Source organism: Pleurodeles waltl, chromosome 4_2, assembly GCF_031143425.1.
Source record: "Pleurodeles waltl isolate 20211129_DDA chromosome 4_2, aPleWal1.hap1.20221129, whole genome shotgun sequence".
Taxonomy (NCBI): domain Eukaryota; kingdom Metazoa; phylum Chordata; class Amphibia; order Caudata; family Salamandridae; genus Pleurodeles; species Pleurodeles waltl.
Window position 1 is genome coordinate 323,459,496 of NC_090443.1, and position 19,182 is coordinate 323,478,677.

Genomic DNA, 19,182 nt, shown 5'->3' on the forward strand with positions numbered 1-19,182 from the left:
TGTACCTGAAACACATGACACAAGCACAATGTCACTATCCCATGTTGTTTTATCTAAAAACCTTTGATAAAACTAAGGGTCTTTACAATATTGATTTTGTCTCTAGACTATTGACAACGGATACAAAAAGGTTGAAACATGTTCACCTTGCATTTACACTATGGTAGAATCCTATCCCCTGGGACTTTAATAAAGACAGTCTTAGATCCACCAGAAGGTAATGTTAATCTCACTTTGATTTTTTCACCTTGCACTGTGCTCCTCACCTACACCATTGCTCAGATAGGGACCTTCGATGTGAAGAGCTCCTCCCCTGTGGGAGAGTCATAATCCACACTATAAAGTTGGTTTATAGTGTGAGGAGGATCCCTATTATGAAGCATGCCACCTAAGGGTGGGTGATAGTTTTGTCCTAATAGTAGGTTGTTCCTTCGAGTTTTAGAGACAGAACTCTATTTATCTAGGTCAACATTTTTAGGTTGAGCCTAGGCAGGGCTTACTCTGTCTCTTTGAGACATGTTGTATATAGTTTCTGGGCTGACAGCCCACCCATTGTCTTTTTGTTACTTTGATTGTCCTTTAAAATGCTTCGCTTCTCGTGCTTAATCTTTGCTCTTTGTCCCTCCTTTTTGTGTTTTGTTTCCTCCGCTGGAGCACTTCCTATTTACTGGTATCTTTACTTATGTGTTCGTTTTTGGGCACTATTTTTTTCTTTGTTTCCTGCTCCTGTTTGGCAAAACTTCCCTTTTTTTGGGTTCCTTGTGGAAGTTTAAAGGCATCGTCTTTCACCCTGTCTTCCTTATTTGTGGCACTGCTTTTCACTTTAAGCCCTCTGCCCTGTCTGTTTCTTCTCAACTGTGATACATTCCTCAGTAATGTTTGTTTTTTAAAAGAAGTTGCTTTGGCAAAACAGTTTTGAGTGAGCTATACCATTCCGTAGCAGGGGTTCACAGGACCTAAACGCAGGTTTACAATCCTCAAAAGTTCTTAATACTTGCAAAAAGGCCTCTTAATATCCATAGCATAGTTTTGCTGCATTCCTGTGGCTGCTACTTCTGTGTCTGAGTAAAGAATTTCACACCACCCCTCCCTTTTTCCAGTGGTTTGCTCCAATGGGCTCTGTGTAGTTAGACTCTGCTAAGGAGGTGAAAGCGTAGCTGTCTCATAGTTTCCTGTTGCAGGGAGTTCACATTACTGCTGACCAACGGAGTAGAGAGGTAATGTGTAGTCGCTATCATGCTCCTCAGAATACCATGAATAAATTATCTTTTGAAACCGGGTGTGAGGTACCTTACATTACACACATTCCCAATATTTTTCGATGATACCCTCATCATGATTCAGTTGAGCCGCATATTTCCTGCTTCATGCAATCTATTTGTTTGGCCATCCTCACATAGTTTAGAAGCAGAATCTAGTTGAGTGATTTTAGTTTGCTTCATTTATATGTGTGTGTTTCAAGGTTGCTTTGAGTCACTTGTCCTTAGGGGAGAGTTTTTTTAAAGTGTCAGTTTATGAGCCACCTTCTTGCATATCAACACATACTTAGTGCTACACACGATTTCCCTAAGTTTATTATGCTTTACAGCTGTAGCAATTGCCACTTTGCAAAACCAAACTCACAAAATGCTCATAGCCTATGTCACATGTCAGACATCGGTCAGTGTTGGTTTTTAGTCAGAGGCCTTGTTTGTATAGTGGAAATTCTGGCCCAAGGGACTTTGGACTGCTTTAAAGTGAGGACCAGTTCATTATTCAAGGTTTCATTCATTTGTTTAGGCATGGGTAGTTTAACTGTTGCGCTGAGAATCACAGGGTGTTGCATTGACACAGGAAATCAAACATGGATTACCAGTTTAAAAGTCGGCAGCCCTGCCCAAAAGGACACATCCTATGCCTGCCCCTCGACCTTCTCTCTCCATTCCTCTTCTTGTCCATGTGTAGAAAGCGAAGAGTATTTGTGAGAGGAGTGGGGAGGGAGTCACATTTCAGTCAGACATCATGAGTCCTTATTTAAAGTGGAGACAGGGTAATGCACTCACATTATTTTTGAGACTGCAATACGATGCAGTGAAGGGTGACAGTTCATGAACAGATTACTACTGGTCTGTTGCTTCGCATGAACTCACATATAGCAAGGTTCATGCACTGCTTATTGTGTTAAGCATATCTTGTCCCTGAAGCTGATTCTTCAGGCTGTTCAATAGTCTAGTGATGCAGTCGCACACAGAATGTTACAGCGCTGTTGACCTGCATTGAGGCAGTTGTTTTTCTGTCTGTGCGTTAAAAAGGTTTGGAACGTGTCCATACATGTTAACTGAGGAAAGCATGTATTCCTGAATCAGACTGCAGGACCCAGTGTATAGTAATTGTATAGCTAATCCCTGGTGGCACAGCACCCAGGATAATGTGCTGCATGGCTAAATACTTATAAGGTCTAAAAGGCAAGACCTATTGGCTATGCCAATGCTTGTTCATAACTTGGCATAAGTAAACTTTGAGTACTCAGTGTGTGCATATATTTATATAAGCAGGCCAGACCTACTAACGAAATTCAGAGGACAGATGGTACACCCCAATCTCTCCTCCTTTAATTTGGCAGTATGATTCTTGAGCTAGTGCACTTAAACTTGCCACCAGACTGCATGGAGATCCTCAAGGAGGCTAAGCGGCCTTCCAATCACTCCACTCACGCCTTCAAATGGAAGAAATTTTGCATCTGATGTTCCTCTAAGAACATGGGCTCGACTACTTGCCAAGAGGATGTGATTCTACCATACTGTCAACACTTGGCTGAATCTGGCTTGTAGTTTTCTTCCCTAAAAGTTCATCTGGCAGCTCTTACTGCCTACAGGAAATGTCTGTCACAAGCCTTTTTTTCCAACTACCAGTCATAAAAGATTTTTTAGAAGGATTGAAAAAGGTTTCCCCTCCTATTAGATGTCCTACACCTCCTTGGGAACTCAATATAGTGCTTTCTTGCCTTATGGGGGACCCATTTGAACACATCCACAAGGCTTCCCTACAGCATCTCACGTGGAAGGCAATTTTCCTGGTTGCAATAACTTCAGCGCACCAGGTCAGCGAGATACAAGCGCTATGTTCTCATGAACCATATACTGTTTTTCATTCTAACAAAGTGGTTATGAGAACTCACTCTAAAGTCCTTCCTAAAGTAGTGTAGGATTTACATGTAAACCAGACTATTTCATTGCCTATATTCTTTCAGAATCCCTCTACTCAAGCAGAAAGATCACTCTTTCTTTGGCTGTTAGGAGGGTTCTGAAGTTTTACCCTGACAAAAGATATCCGCAATACAAACCAGTTGTTTATTACTATGGTTCAATACGCACTGGTCTGAGATCTTCCGAACAATCCATCTCTAGATGGATAGTTTCTTGTATTTTATTGTGCTACCAAAAAGCTAATCAGCCACTCATAGCTAAGCCTAATGCACATTCTACTAGAGGTAAAATGGCTGCTTCTGCTTTACTGCGTAACATCCTGATTCCAGAAATATGCAAGGCAGCCACCCTGAAATCAGTACATATATTCACCAAGCACTACTCCCTAGATTCTGATGCTAAAGCAGATGCTCACGTACAGCAGGCCTCCCTCAGATATTTGTTTGCTTAAACTATCTAAGTGGCCCTCTGTCTTCTCCACCATGATATGTGGGGATGGTTTTGCTACTTTATTAAGTGCTTATGACTGTACATGGAAATCCCCTACGAGAAATGGAATAGTTTCTTACCTGTAACTCCTGTTCTCTCATAAGGGAATTTCCATGATAAGTTATAAGCGAATCTCCCTCCTCCCCAGTGGAATGGAGAGAGGTATCCAGGAATCTTTATATGTCACATATCATCTTTAAAAAGAACTGAAGTAACTGCCATCAGCTGAGCATCATGATGGGGTACCGGTGCTCTCTCTGTTCTTAAAGGGGTAGCTTCTATTTTAGCCATGTAATGGCAGCCTAATGAGGCTACTCAGCCCTGCTCTCCGTCATTTCTGTCATAAGAAAGGGTTTGTGAAGGAGATTTATACTGTTTCCAAAACATCTTAAATTATTCAAATTTCTAATATATTAGCCTTTTTTGACTTTATGATGGAGAATTGGGCCATTGTAGCCTACATATATAGGCTGCATTATCTGTCTATTTTTCTTAAGTGTCTTTTCATGCCTTCCTGAAAAAAAGTCAAAAATCTCCACTCAAGAAGATGCTTTAAAGAACTGCTCCGAGGTCCCCACATGTGGGCGGGACTATTCAGTGCTTATGACATCATGGAAATTCTCCTACGAGAGAACAGAAGCTACAGGTATGAAACTATTCCTTATATACCTTAAACGAAGCCAGAACCTCATAGACCAGCTAGCACATACAATACCAATTAACTTCCCATCCCCAAGACAAGATACATTGTGGGACCTACCGTCTGTTAAGGGACACTTCCCATGCGGTGCATGTCGGGTCTGGGCACACACTAGACATACTACTCTTGTGGATTTAGGACTCCCAGCGGGAACTCTGACAACACATAAATTGTAACAGAAATAGACTTATCTATCTGGTCACCTACCCTTGTAACCTCCAGTATGTGGGAATGACTACTTGCAAAATCAGGATACATATCACAGAGCATCGCAGTACCATTCGATGTAAACAAACTTCCACCAAGCTGACCAAACACTTTTTGGATAAAGGACACACAGCAAATGATTTGTTTTTTGGAGGGTATCAGACAAACCAACAATACATTAAACGTATGTGATGTACCCCAAATTTTGTGTGTGAAGGAACAGCCATAGGTATTCAGAATACAAAACTATAACAAGGGTTTGAATGATGACATTCTTTGGACAACTTTACCTTAGATATACAGGATCCCATTTGGATTTGTGATGACTATTTGACAGATTAAAACAGAGAAGTCCTCACGTCTGTGTGAATCTTCATAAAGGTTGGATACTGGTCCCCTTGTGTTGGATTCCATATCGTTTTAATGGTCACATTGTCTTTGAGTGTGTATCTAAATAGGTTCATTGGTATACAGTATTCATACAAAGAACACTGGATCTCGGATCGTGAACATTAAAGCATTTGTGCAGGGCATAGGACTGCCCTAGTGGACTGCATGTGGAGTTGCCTCATTGTAACTTTAGGAACACCTACAAAAGGAGGATCTACTGATTTTATGAGTTCTATTTTAATGCACTGCTCCCCTCTCGTAGTGCACTACTTTGAGACCTTTTTTCCATTCTGTGCTGACAAAATATAACATAAGGTAACATATGGGCTTGCTAGGCTAATTATGACTGTAAGGATGACGCATTTTCCCACACTCAATCATCTCTTTAAGTCTTACATTAGTTTCTTAGAGTCAACACATTTCTCAGCATTCCTTGATGGTCGTGCTGAGGTCTCTCCAGCACGCCACTCTAGGGCTTCATAAAGAGGCATGAGGGCTGATTTGGCTAATTAGGACTGTAAAGATTTCATTTATGTCCCTGCACTCAATCATCCATCAAGTCATGCATTAGTTTAAGCTCTGACATGCGCTGAGTGTTGTAACTGTAAGTATATGTACTTAGGAATGAGCCGCTGTTCATGCACGCTGCTCTCGAGCCTGCCTTTGCTTGTTATGATGTGTGCCTTTCTCGATCCTGCCTTGGCGTGTGCATGGTTCCAGTTTCTAATTGTTTATTTCATATATATTAATGTATTCTTGTGCTTGCATAACATGTAACATTACATGTTCTGTTTTAAACATGTAGGAGCTGTACTGGTGTTATCTGGGCATCGGTTAAGTCAGTTTTTACAGACTGGCTGAGTGCAAGGTGCACTTGTGGGCTCAGCCCTTCGGACTGAAATAAACAATTTGCTTCAGAACCCATTTTCTGTTTATTGAAGACTTCTTTATAAATATGAATTGCAACATTTGGTGACAAGTGATTTAACTTTTATGGTTCCATATTTCCTTGGCTGGACTAACTATTTAAGAGCCCACAGTCTTCCCGGCCAGCTGTGCGGTGTTTCAGTGCCTGCTCTGTCTTTGCTGCCCAACGGAAATGCTGAGTTGTAGACGTGTTGTGGAGTGCAGTTTTTTAGCACCTGGTCTGGATTCACAGCCTAATTTGAACGTTGTATTGGAGCCTTGTTGTAGGTTGAATTGCTTTGGGCATTTCCTTGTGTTGGCTCATTTCTGCACCAGCGCGTGATGGCACACGGATACTTGTGGCCCAGCGTTTTGACGGTTGCCTAGTTATTGGCAACAAGCGTCATTACTCGTTGTGGCGGCTGTCGAGTCGGGTCGTTGGCGCGCTGAGCATGAAATAACGACCCGGACTCAGGTGCTGGATTGCAGCCTTTATTTTCAAACTCTACCCGCGCGATCCCCGTTCCCGCCTTCCCACTTTTATTTATACCCTCCCTTGCGTCCTCCTGCTGCGATCCATCTTGCACCTCCGTCAGGGGGGTCTTTTCCCCACGCTCACTTCCGATTCTGTGGAAGTGGTGTTGCCCACTTCCTGTGTCAACACTACAGCGGCCATTGTGGATGTCGGAAGATTAAAAATTATTATTTTCAACATAATAAACGACATATTCAAGACACGGTTCTCTGACAGACACACCGTTTTGCTGTGTCTCTTCAGCAACGCTCTCTGCATAAGTAAAGTATTTGACTACTGACTCACTGTTAGGAAAGGTTGACTCAAGGCATCTTAACTGTGGTTATGGCATATTCTGGGCAAGTTTAGAAATATAACAAGTGTTGAAGCAGATATGTTAATTAAAATTATTAATGAATGTTTATGCATTTTGAATAATAGAAATACTATGTAGAGAAAATTAATGTAGAGAAATAATGTGCACGTTTGAAAATGTGCCCACGAAGAGTGGCTGCCAACTCACATGAGTTATACTAAAATTATAAAAAATGCATGAAATATTGAAAATGCATAATAAAAATGTAGTAATATGTCATAATGATTTATATAACGTATGTTTTGCATTATATTGTAGAGTTAACTTAGCCGAAGTTGTGACCTAGTTTTGCCAGGCCTCATGCAGAAGCTGACTAATCGTGCAATGTAGAAAAGCTGATGCGTTGAACTGACCCTGACCACTTATGTTAAAAAAATCTGCTTAGCTAGAATATTCTGCAGTGAACCAACAGACAGGAGATGAGGGAATCAAATTTGTATCAAACCCGGTGTAAAGCAGACGAGATGTACTTTCCCAGGACTCAAACAATAGAGACACTGACTGGAGAAGAAGATGCAACATTTTCGATACCTGATGAGCCGGATGATCAGGACATCGTACAGTGAACCAATCGACACCCTGAGAACGGCGAAATATTAGAGTTCATAGATTTGTAAAATAAAAGTCATTGGCTAGTGTCACATACGGTGATTAATCGACCAATCAGGTTTTGGGGGATAGGCTGGGTGACTTTAATATAATGTCATGACAAGGGGGAAAAAACTTCAGAACTGTTGGGGAGATGTTAGAGAACTGATCGGGGAGAGAACTTATTCCGAAATTGATGTGATACTGGGGGAGAAGAGATTTGAGATACTGTCATTGGGCTCATGCTCTTGAGAGGTTGATGCGTTGCTGATCGATTGATGACCTGAAGACGAAGACTGACTTTGTTGCTGATCCATACCGTGGATAAGTAACTATGACAATGTGAATGATTGACATTTTGTGCCTTTTCTTGCTAGGTACCAACTGCGCTGTTTTATAGTTTTTTCTTCTAGCTGGATGTTTTTCCAAATTCATGTTCCAAACTGTTTTTCGCAAGAAGTCACACATGCTAATGCTAATCTGGGTTATTTAGGTTTCCTATTCTAAGACTTTGATGTATACAGTGACAAATGATTGATGGACTGATTTGCTGAACTCTGCTATTCATGTTAGCATATTCTTCTTTATTGGCTTATGTTAAGGCATTAGAACGCATGTTTTCTGAAGTTCTGATTAGGTTATTTTACTGGTGGTCACTAATAATTAATCTTGAGTGAATTGAATAAAAGTTTGAATTAACCTTATGACCTAGTATTGTAAGTAATAGGGAAATAAAATTGATAAAACTTATGATTGAGTTGTGGTTATTCATGAGATGTTGACACTATTCATAGATGATTAATGTTTTGCTTATTGATTACTTATTGTGTATTGATTATTGATGCACATTGGTTACACCATAGCTAGGATACTCCATGCAAATCAAAAGGTTCATCGACCTATACGCGTCCCCTTGTAAGTTTACTTACTAAGGACCAGGCACGCTAGCACAAGTAGTTAATACTATGGCATCTATGTCTGCAACTAATTTGGCACATAATACTTAATTTCTTCAGCACCCAGAAAATCATCAGTCAAATGGCGAATGTGGTTTAGGTCTTTTGAGAATTATCTTGTTGCTATGGGAGCCAAAGCACAAAGCTGCTATATTGTTCAGCCATCTTGGTCAGGAAGGCCACTAAGGTTTTGATAATCTAACTAAAGCTGTAGCATCAGCAGGAGAGGCGGGAGATTGGGATGAATTTTCTGAAGCAGTAACTTAAATCCACCACAAGTTTTCTGAGGAACTTAGTGTGCTATTTGAAAGATTCAACTTCTCTAAAAAGAAACAGTCACTGGATGAATCAGTTAAAGAATTTACATCTGAACTAATGTTGTTGGCAGCTAACCTCAATTTTGGGGCCTCTTTAGATGCCTATCTACGTAATCAGTTTGTCTACAGTTGGTTTTCTAAGAAAATCCAAAAAATACTTCATAGCTGCAGGGATCCGGCGTTGAGTGAAGTACTTGATTTGGATAAGAGTATTGAGCACTCCATTGTATCCACTCATATGATGGCTCAGAAGAGCATTATTTCCTTCTTCAGTATCTGTGGATGTTGTAGGAAATTCTAAACATATAGATTTTGTTTGTGTGAAAGACAAAAATGTAAACTCTGGTGTTAAAAAAATGAATCAGTTCTGTTTCAGGTGTGGTTCCAGATCACATTTAGACAATTTTACACATTGTCCTGCTGTGGGTAAACATACTAAATGCAAACAACTAGGACATTTTCACAGTGTGTGCAAGATGGGGAAGAATGCAATGAAAATCCATAGCATTGAACTGTTGGATAATACAAGTTAATTGGATTTTTCAAGTTTGGTGCTGAACCTGGAGATGAACCAGTGTACTGGAGGTGACCCAGAGTAATGGATGGTAAAGTTAAAGTCCGTGTTTGCCAGGTCATTTATACACTCACCAGTGTTATGATATGTGATTTAGGTGTGCCCATTACAGTTATTTCAGACACATTACTTAATGCACATTGGAAAGCAAATGTAAATAAAACAAAAAACTGATGTCCATCCCAAGGGATATGGGGAACAGGACATAGATATGATGGGCTACATTGTCGGATAGCAGAACCTGGCCAGATTAGGTCTTGTGCTAGTTCCAGGTGCAGATGCACCTGTGAGATTTTTGGATGTACCCATTTTGCTGGTTCAGGTACATGATCATATGTCCTTGGAAGAGATTCTCAAAATGTATCCAGAAATATTTAAAGACAGTGGGGGTCATTCTGACCCTGGCGGTAAGTGTTAAAGCGGCGGCCAACCCGCCAACAGGCTGGCGGTCCAAAAAATGGAATTCTGACCCTGGCGGGAACCGCCAACACAGGCCGCCGCTTTAACACTCCGACCGCCACGGCGGCACAAACAAACAGCGCGGCGGTCACCGCCAACAGCCAGGCGGCAGACAATGTACCGCCCACCCTATCACGACTCACCAATCCACCACCTTTTCCGGGGCGGGAGCCCCGCCGATAAAAACACGGCGGAAACAGACATTTCCAATGGAAAACGCTCACCTCGACACACTCCACGCGGAATCGGGACAGCATGGAACCGGAACTCCACATCCTCCCAGCCATTGCCTTCCTGCTCTTCTTCCAGGATCACGAACGTCGCCGCAGACGACAACGGTGAGTACTGCACCTATGACACAGGGGAGGGGGGAGGAGGAAAGGTTACGGGCACACACATACGCCACACACCCACCCTCACCCCCACCGAAATACCTACACACTAATGCAGATTGAAAAGTCAGAGTGACACCCCCAAACCCACAAAACAAAAATGCAAAGCTTAAAGGCAATGATTGTAAAAATAGAACTATATTATATCAATAATTAAGTATAGCGAACTTAGCAATATATAAAGAATTATTACACATCTAGAACTATATATTTACAAGTAGCAAAAGTCCGGCACAGTTTTGCAAAGTCCAAATGTCCGTGGGCCAATGTGCAGCAACACATGGGCAAAGCCCACACACGAGATCGAGTCCATTGGAGAGAACACTGCTGGGGCATCACAAAAATAAAATACTGGCACCTCAGGGGGAAGGGAAGGGGGGGCACCTCAGCCACATGAGTCCACGACGCCAGATCCACGAAGGGCCTCATGCCCACTGTGCCATCCTGGGGAGTGCAAAGCCACAGTCTCTCAAGTCTCTACAGTGGGTGGATTGCCCACTGTGCCATCCTGGGGGGTGCAAAGCCACAGTCCATCAGGTGGATTACAGAGTCCACTGGTCATGGAGGAGGCATGGTGGGCAGAGTGCCTCGTGACGCCCTGCCCGACACAGAACCGGGCCTGCCAATGGGCCAGCGGTGCTTGACATGAGGGCCCAGCGGAGCGGTGCTTGAGATGAGGGCCCAGCGGAGCGGTGCTTGAGATGAGGGCCCAGCGGAGCGGTGCTTGACAGGAGGCCCCAGCGGTGCGGTGCTTGACAGGAGGGCCCAGCGGAGCGGTGCTTGAGATGAGGGCCCAGCGGAGCGGTGCTTGACAGGAGGCCCCAGCGGAGCGGTGCTTGACAGGAGGGCCCAGCGGGGCGGTGCTTGAGATGAGGGCCCAGCGGAGCGGTGCTTGACAGGAGGGCCCAGCGGAGTGGTGCTTGAGATGAGGGCCCAGCGGAGCGGTGCTTGACAGGAGGCCCCAGCGGAGCGGTGCTTGACAGGAGGGCCCAGCGGAGCGGTGCTTGACAGGAGGGCCCTGTTCAGCGGTGCCTGTCTTGGCGGGCCCTGTTCAGCGGTGCTTCTCACGGCGGGGGCCTGTTCAGCGGTGCCTGTCTTGGCGGGGCCCTGTTCAGCGGTGCTTCTCACGGCGGGGACCTGTTCAGCGGTGCTTCTCACGGCGGGGCCCTGTTCAGCGGTGCTCCTCACGGCGGGGCCCTGTTCAGCGGTGCCTGTCTTGGCGGGGCCCTGTTCAGCGGTGCTTCTCTCGGCGGGGCCCTGTTCAGCGGTGCTCCTCACGGCAGGGACCTGTTCAGCGGTGCTTCTCATGGCGGGGACCTGTTCAGCGGTGCTCCTCACGGCGGGGCCCTGTTCAGCGGTGCTTCTCACGGCGGGGACCTGTTCAGCGGTGCTCCTCACGGCGGGGACCTGTTCAGCGGTGCTTCTCACGGCGGGGACCTGTTCAGCGGTGCTTCTCACGGCGAGGCCCTGTTCAGCGGTGCCTGTCTTGGCGGGGCCCTGTTCAGCGGTGCTTCTCACGGCGGGGCCCTGTTCAGCGGTGCTCCTCACGGCGGGGACCTGTTCAGCTGTGCTTCTCACGGCGGGGACCTGTTCAGCGGTGCTTCTCACGGCGGGGCCCTGTTCAGCGGTGCTCCTCAGGGCGGGACCCTGTTCAGCGGTGCTCCTCACGGCGGGGACCTGTTCAGCGGTGCTTCTCACGGCGGGGACCTGTTCAGCGGTGCCTGTCTTGGCGGGGCCCTCCTGTGATGGAGTCCTGGGGCCCTGGTTCTCCTCCGATACCCCCGGAATGGGGCTGGTGGGGCCCTCATGGCCAGGTCGGCTGCTCCCTGCCTTTTGCGCTTTGCTGCCCTTGCCCTCCTTGGCAGACTCTCCGTGGCCCTTGGCTCCCTTACCCGATGTGGCAGGTGACGGTGCAAGGCTACCCTCCTTGGGGGTAGGCGTATCAGGCCTGTCGCGCCTGCCCTTCAGTTTTTTGCTCCTCTTCCCAGGGGGGGGGGCTGGCTGTGCCTTTGCTGCTGGCCGATGTCCCTGTACAAGGAAAGGGCGGACTCCAAAAACCAGCCACGACGTTCTTGGGAGCTGCTGGGCTGGTGGTGGCTGAGGTGTTTTTGGAACTCTTACGAGATGGAGGGGATGGGTCAGGTGAGGAAAAGAGGTCCAGTTTATAGTGGATTAGTTTTTTAGGAGCCATGAGAAGGGTAGCTGGAGTGGGTATGGGAGTGGAGGAAGAGGATGTGGTTGTAGGAGAGTCAAGTCTGGTGTCTTTGGGTGCAGGTGCTTGGGCTGGAGGCTGACGTGAGGTGGATGGCTGTTGGTTGGGTGCCTGCCTGCGTTTGTGTGGTTTGGAAGCGGGGGTGACAGACACACTGGGAGAGGACACAGGGGACGTGTACATGGCAGTGGGGGTGGTGACTGCACGTGTGCGGACTGGTGTGGAGGGTGTGCTGGTGATGGGTGTACTGGCTGATGGTGGTGTGCATGCAGGTGTGAGTGTAGACGTCACAGGGAGGGAGGAGGGAGATGAGGAGGTGGGGGACACAGAGGAGGTAGTGGCTGTTGGCATGTCTGCATCTGTATGTTGCTTGTGTGAATGCTTGTGTGTTCTGTGGTGCTTATGTCTGGATGAGCTTCCCTTGGGTGTTGAGGTGTGTGCAGGCTGGTCTGTAGGTGTGGATGGGATAGGCAGAGGATCAGGGGAGTGGGACTGGGTGGAGGGAGTTAGAAGAAGGAGGCTGGAGACAGGGACAATTTCTGCCGTCAGTGCTGAGGCCAGAGCGTTGAACGATCGCTGATGGGCAGCCTGACCCGAATGAAGGCCCTCCAGGTATGCATTGCTTTGATGCACCTCCCTCTCCACACCCTGGATGGCATTCAAAAGGGTAGACTGCCCAACAATGATGGTCCTCAGGAGGTCAATGACCTCCTCACTGAGGGCAGCAGGGGTGACTGGGGCAGGGCCTGAGGTGCCTGGGGCGAAGGAGATGGCCGCCTTCCTGGCCGTGCGGGCACGGGCCGAAGGCCGCGGGGCTGCTGGGAGGGCGGAGCTGGTGCACTGGGTGGCGGCTGTACCTGTAGTATCGGTGGGCACGGATGTTGCCGCCACCGCGAGGGAGCTCCCATCCGAGGACGTGTCGGTGTCACTGACGTCTGCACGGGTCCCCGTGGTGGAGCCCCCCTCGCCCTCCGTCTCACTGGTCATGTCGGAGTCCGTTGCATGGCCCTCCGGGGCCATGTGAGATGCAGCTCCCTCTTGCGCCGATGCCAGATGATGCTAATGCACACATTCACCGAAAAACAAAGAAAATGGGGGGGGGGGGGAGGGATTGAGAAATAAAGACAAGTTGAGTGCATGCATTGGGGACACCGTTGGCGGAGAGGACAGACACAGAAGCCCCCTGCACTACGCTGCGCACTTGGGGTACACTACTCATTCCCTGGGACATGCCCTACAAGCCTATGGGCGACAACTGCCCACACAGAATACACAGGTCCATGAATAGCGTTACTAGGCACCCTACAGAGGTGGGGGGCGGGGCACAGGACCATACCTCACGGAGGGGCCTAGCCTACAGAAATCGCCCTGGCCTAGGGATACCCACAGCCCTCCTCCCCCACCCAGGCACCTCCACTGCGCGCAAATATAGCTGAATGTGCTGGTACTCACCCCCTTGTGTCTGCTGTGATGTCCTCAAGTGCCCATCCAAATCGGGGTAGGCCACCGCCAGGATCCGGGACATCAGGGGGGTCAAGGTACGACTGGCACCCCTCCTAGGTTGGGAGGCCATCCCCAGCAGAGCCTCGGCGGTCTTCCTGCTCCCGCGGCGGATGTCCTCCCACCTCTTGCGGCAGTGGGTGCCCCGTCTGTTGTGGACCCCCAGGGCCCGGACGTCCTTGGCGATGGCACGCCAAATATCGATCTTTTGATGGGCGCTGACCTATGTGACATGTACAGGGGGGGAAAAGAAACATCATCACTTTTCTGCATGCTCGATGTGAGTGGCCCCCCCTCCCCAAACTTGCCAGGTGGCACATGCTCTCATCTGTCGTGCCATGCATTCGTAATTCGCTCCCCTCCCCTTCATCGTACATCCACCCCACTCATCACAGGCATTGCCCACTATGCATTGGCCCCCGTGTACTCACCTGTTGGTCTGGAGGACCGTAGAGTAGCGCATACTGACGGAGGACGCCGTCCACGAGCTTCTCCAACTCTTCGGAACTGAAGGCGGGGGCCCTTTCCCCAGTCGCAGCAGCCATTGTCACTTCCAGACCGAGGTCACAGCAGCACTTGCAGTATAGGTCCTCTCCTGTGGATGCTCAGGTCTCGTGTGATTAAGCAGAGAGAAAATGGCGGTCACGCCCGCGGCGGTGCGTACCGCGGCGGGGTGTACCTCGACCGCCGGCGCACATCATCATTGGCTCCTGAAACCCATAGGGTTCAATGTTAACCAATGCTGCTTTGCGCCGCGGTCTTCGACCGCCTACCGACACGGCGTGCCACGCCAGCGCAATTACCTCACTTCACATTGTCACACTTCACAGGTCAGGCAGCCGCCATTTCAAGGGCCCACATGGCTTAATTCCTACTGCGTCACACATGGCTAGGCCTTGCATCGACACTCATACAAGCTATTCAATCCAGAGAGATTCGTGTACTGTGCAGGCTGTGGGAACTTACCTGTGGGTCGATTGACTCTGTGCTCCATGTTGTCCTTCCTAGGCACCGTCCGCTGGGACTTGCGAGGAGACGGAGGAATGTTCCCGTGTACAGACCGTTGGTGGACCTGTCGACAATGGAAGAACGACATGTCATACTCACCTACAGACTCAACAGTGCCACTATACAGGAACTGTGTGCCCAGCTGGAGCCAGACCTGATGTCACCCATCCGCCAACCCACAGGGATTCCGCCTCTAGTGCAGGTGCTGTCAGTACTCCATTTTTTGGCTAGTGGATCATTTCAAACTACAGTGGCCATTTCATCTGGGATGTCTCAGCCTATGTTTTCAAGGGTGTTGTCCAGAGTGTTGTCTGCCCTGATGAAATACATGCGGAGCTACATCATTTTCCCTGAGGTGGGTGACTTGCCTACAGTGAAGGCTGATTTCTATGCCCTTGGACACATTCCCAATATCATTGGTGCCATTGATGGTACCCATGTGGCTTTGGTCCCCCCAAAAGACAATGAACAGGTGTACAGGAACCGAAAAAGTTATCATTCGATGAATGTCCAGGTGGTCTGTTTGGCTGACCAGTACATCTCCCATGTAAATGCCAAGTTCCCAGGGTCAGTGCATGACGCGTACGTCATGCGAAATAGCAGCATTCCTTATGTGATGGAACAGCTACAGAGACAGCGTGTGTGGCTAATTGGTGACTCTGGTTACCCCAACCTGCCTTGGCTTTTGACCCCAGTGAGGAATCCCAGGGCAAGGGCAGAGGAACGGTACAATGAGGCCCATGGGCGTACTAGGAGGGTGATCGAGCGGACCTTCGGCCTCCTGAAGGCCAGGTTAGGTGCCTGCATATGACAGGTGGATCCCTAATGTACTCACCAAAGAAGGTGTGTCATATCATCGTGGCCTGCTGCATGCTTCACAATGTGGCTTTGCGACGCCAGGTGCCTTTCCTGCAGGAGGATGGTCCAGATGGTGGTGTTGTGGCCGCTGTGGAGCCTGCGGAGAGTGAAGAGGAGGAAGACGAAGAGGACGACACAGACAACAGGGACAGAGTGATACTGCAGTATTTCCAGTAACACACAGGTAAGAATCTACTCCTGCATTTTATTATATCTGTAACAGTACTGGCTCTCTACTGTCTGACCTTTCACCCCAATGTATGGTAACTTAGTTGTGAATTTGCCTTCCTATTTCAGTGATGTGGTCCCCACGGAGTGCCCTCTGGTTTATTTCCCCATGGACTACCGCTGTGTGACACTGGTATGTTGTCATCACAATGTATTTGGACATTTTTGGTTGATTATATCGAATACATTTGGTTTAAAAAAATGAATAGCAGACTCCAGATGGTTTTTGTGCAATAATTGTGTTTATTGAAGTGCAAAAATTGGTGTATAGTTCAAAAAGGGTGATGGGTGATGGTGGAGGCATGTCCATGGCAGAGTCCAGACTCACGTTCGCACAGGTGCATTGTCCATATGCCTGTGGAAGGTGGAGCAGGGGCAGTTCAAGGTTGGACAGGGTGAACAAGTGGGACAGTGGGATGACATCCGGGGGGATCCGTGCATGGCGGGGGTCTTGACATCCTACTCTGTCTTCTTCCTCGATCTCAGGCCTTTCTTGCGGGGTGGTTCATGTTCTGCAGGGGGTGGGGTCCGGGTGGGCCGTTGCTGTTGTGTCGGGGCCTCCTGACCAATAGCGCCGGCAGAGGTGGTGGGCTGTTCTTCCTTCATGCTAGTGGCAGGGGCCCTTTGGGGGGCCACATGGTCCCGCAATGTGGTGACAATCTGGTTGAGTGCCACCACGATTGTACCCATTGCGGAACTGATGCTGCGCAGTTCTTCCCGGAACCCCATGTACTGGCCCTCCTGCATGGCCTGGATCTCCTGGAACCTGGCCAGGACCGTCGCCATCGTCTCTTGGGAGTGGTGGTACGCTCCCATGATGGTGGTGAGGGCCTCTTGGACAGTGGGTTCCCTAGGCCTGTCCTCCCTCTGTCGCACAGCAGCCCTCCCAATTCCCCTTTGTTCCTGGGCCTCTGTCCCCTGGACGGTGTGCCCACTACCACTGCCCCCAGGTCCCTGTTGTTGTTGGGGTGGTGGGTTGCCCTGGGTGCCCTGTAGTGGTAGACACACCGCTGCTTGACCTGTCCTGGAGACAGAGGCATGGGCCCGCTGGGTGGGTGCTGTGCTGGGGTTTCCAGAGGGGGGTAGGTCTGCTGTGGCCTGTGGCTGCCTGAGGGGAACCGACTGTCCAGAGGTCCCCGATGGTCCGGGCTGGTCATCAGGTTCTAGGTCGACAGAGCTGCTGTCATCACTGGGGGCCTGTTCTGGGGGTGGGATGGACATTTCTGGACCCTCCGGGCCGGTGTGTTGGCGTTCGGGCCCTGCAGGGGTAAAAGAGTATGGTTATTGCTTCTGTGTGTGTCATGGCGTGCGAATTGTGGGTGCCCTTGTCCCCCAGTGCTGGCATTCCCTTGTGGGAGGAGTTGTGAGGGTGGTTTGGGGGGTGGGGGGGATGGGTATGTGCAGTGGTCATGCTTAGGTGATGGGTGTCCATGGTTTGTGTTGGCATTCAGGGGTTGGTGTTGGTTTGGGTGGGTTGTGTTGGTGAGACATTAGCAGGGAGGATATGTGCTGGGGGTTTGGGGGTGAGGGTGGGGGTTGGCATGCTGGTGGTTGGGGGGGGGAAGTAGTTGAGATTAGACTTACCAGAGTCCATTCCTCCGCCTACTCCAGCGAGGCCCTCAGGATGCAGGATGTTCAAGACCTCTTGCTCCCATGCTGTGAATTCGGGTGGAGTGGGTGGGGGTCCGCCGCCAGTCTTCTGCACAGCAATGTTGTGTCTTGACACCATCGCCCGCACCTTCCCCCGTAGGTCGTTCCAGCGCTTTCGGATGTCTTCCCGATTTCTGGGATGCTGTCCTACAGCGTTGACCCTGTCGATGATCCTTTTCCATAGCTCCGCCTTCCTGGCTATTGTGGTGTGCTGCACCTGTGTGCCGAAGAGCTGGGGCTCTACCTTAATTATTTCCTCCACCATGACCCTGAGTTCTTGGTCCGAGAACCTGGGGTGTCTTTGGGTGCCATGGGGTGGTGTGGATGAGGTGTGGGGTGGTGTTTGTGGTGATGAGTGTAGTGGTGTGTGGTGTTTTGTGCGTAGATGTAGAGTGGGGGATGATGTTGGGTTCCTGTGTGTGTTGTGGTTTGCGTTCCCTGTGCTCTCTCTCTGTGTATTGCGCCTTGTCTCTGAATTTGGATTTGTGGGGGTTTGTGGGTGATGTGGGTGTGTGTTTTATATCGTATTGATTGTGTGGGAGTGGTGTTTGTATGTGTATCAGGTGTGTGTATTTTGAATTATCCAATGTGGCTGTGTTTTGTAAAGGTGTGTGTATTTTGACCGCGGCGGTGTGTACCGCCAATGGGATACCGCGGTTGAAAGACCGCGGCGTGGATTTGTGGGTCGTAATGGCATGGGCGTATTTCTGTTGGCGTGACGGTGGAGGTTTGGTCATCTCCAGTTTATCACTGACCGCTGATGTGGCGGCCTTCAGTGGAGGTTGGGTTTTTGGCGGTTTGGCAGTTGTGGGTCAGGTTACCGCGGCTGCAGCGGTGTTATGGCGGTCTTCTGACCGGCGGTAACTGCCTTTTACCGCCAGGGTCAGAATGACCCCCAGTATTTGGTGCATAAAGAACTATGTGCATTCAGTCAAATTAAAAAAGAATGCTGTTCTGGTCACTCATAAAGTTTGACCGGTACTGTTGCGTGTAAGAGCTGAATTGAAGAATCTGCTTGAACAGATGGTTAAGGATGACATCATTAACAGTGCAGGTTCTTCTGAGTTTGTGAGTCCCATAGCTATAGTTTGCAAGAAAGATGACAACTTCAAGGTATGTGCTGACTTAGTCAGTCTTAACAAAAACTTTGTTGTAGAATGCATCCCACTGCCTAAAGTTCATGAGTTGTTAGCAAACATTGGTGGTGCAAAGATCTTTTCCCTATTGGATCTGAAATCTGTGTACCATCAGATCCCTTTGTACTATGCTTCAAACAAAAAAAAAAACTTTTGTTACCCCTTTTAGTGCATGGAAATTTGCAAGGTTACCCTTTGGGATGGTGTCAGAGGGTTAGCGTCTTTCAAAGATTGATGGGTACCGTTTCGGAGGGCATTGTGGGTGTGCAGGCTTTCCAGGACAATGTTCTCATCTTTGCAAGGACACTGGCTGAGCATAACCAGAAATTATCCACAGTTTTTACAAGGTTTAAGGAGTTTAGCATTACACTTCTCACTGATAAGTGTAAATTGCTTGCACAGAACTTTGATTGTTTGGGGCATACCATTAGTCCCAAGGGAATTTCATCAATTATTTCACTCATCAAACTATTGAGGAGGTGCAACTGTTGTGTAGCCATTTTAGTTATAGCTCCATGCACGTTATTTTAACATACG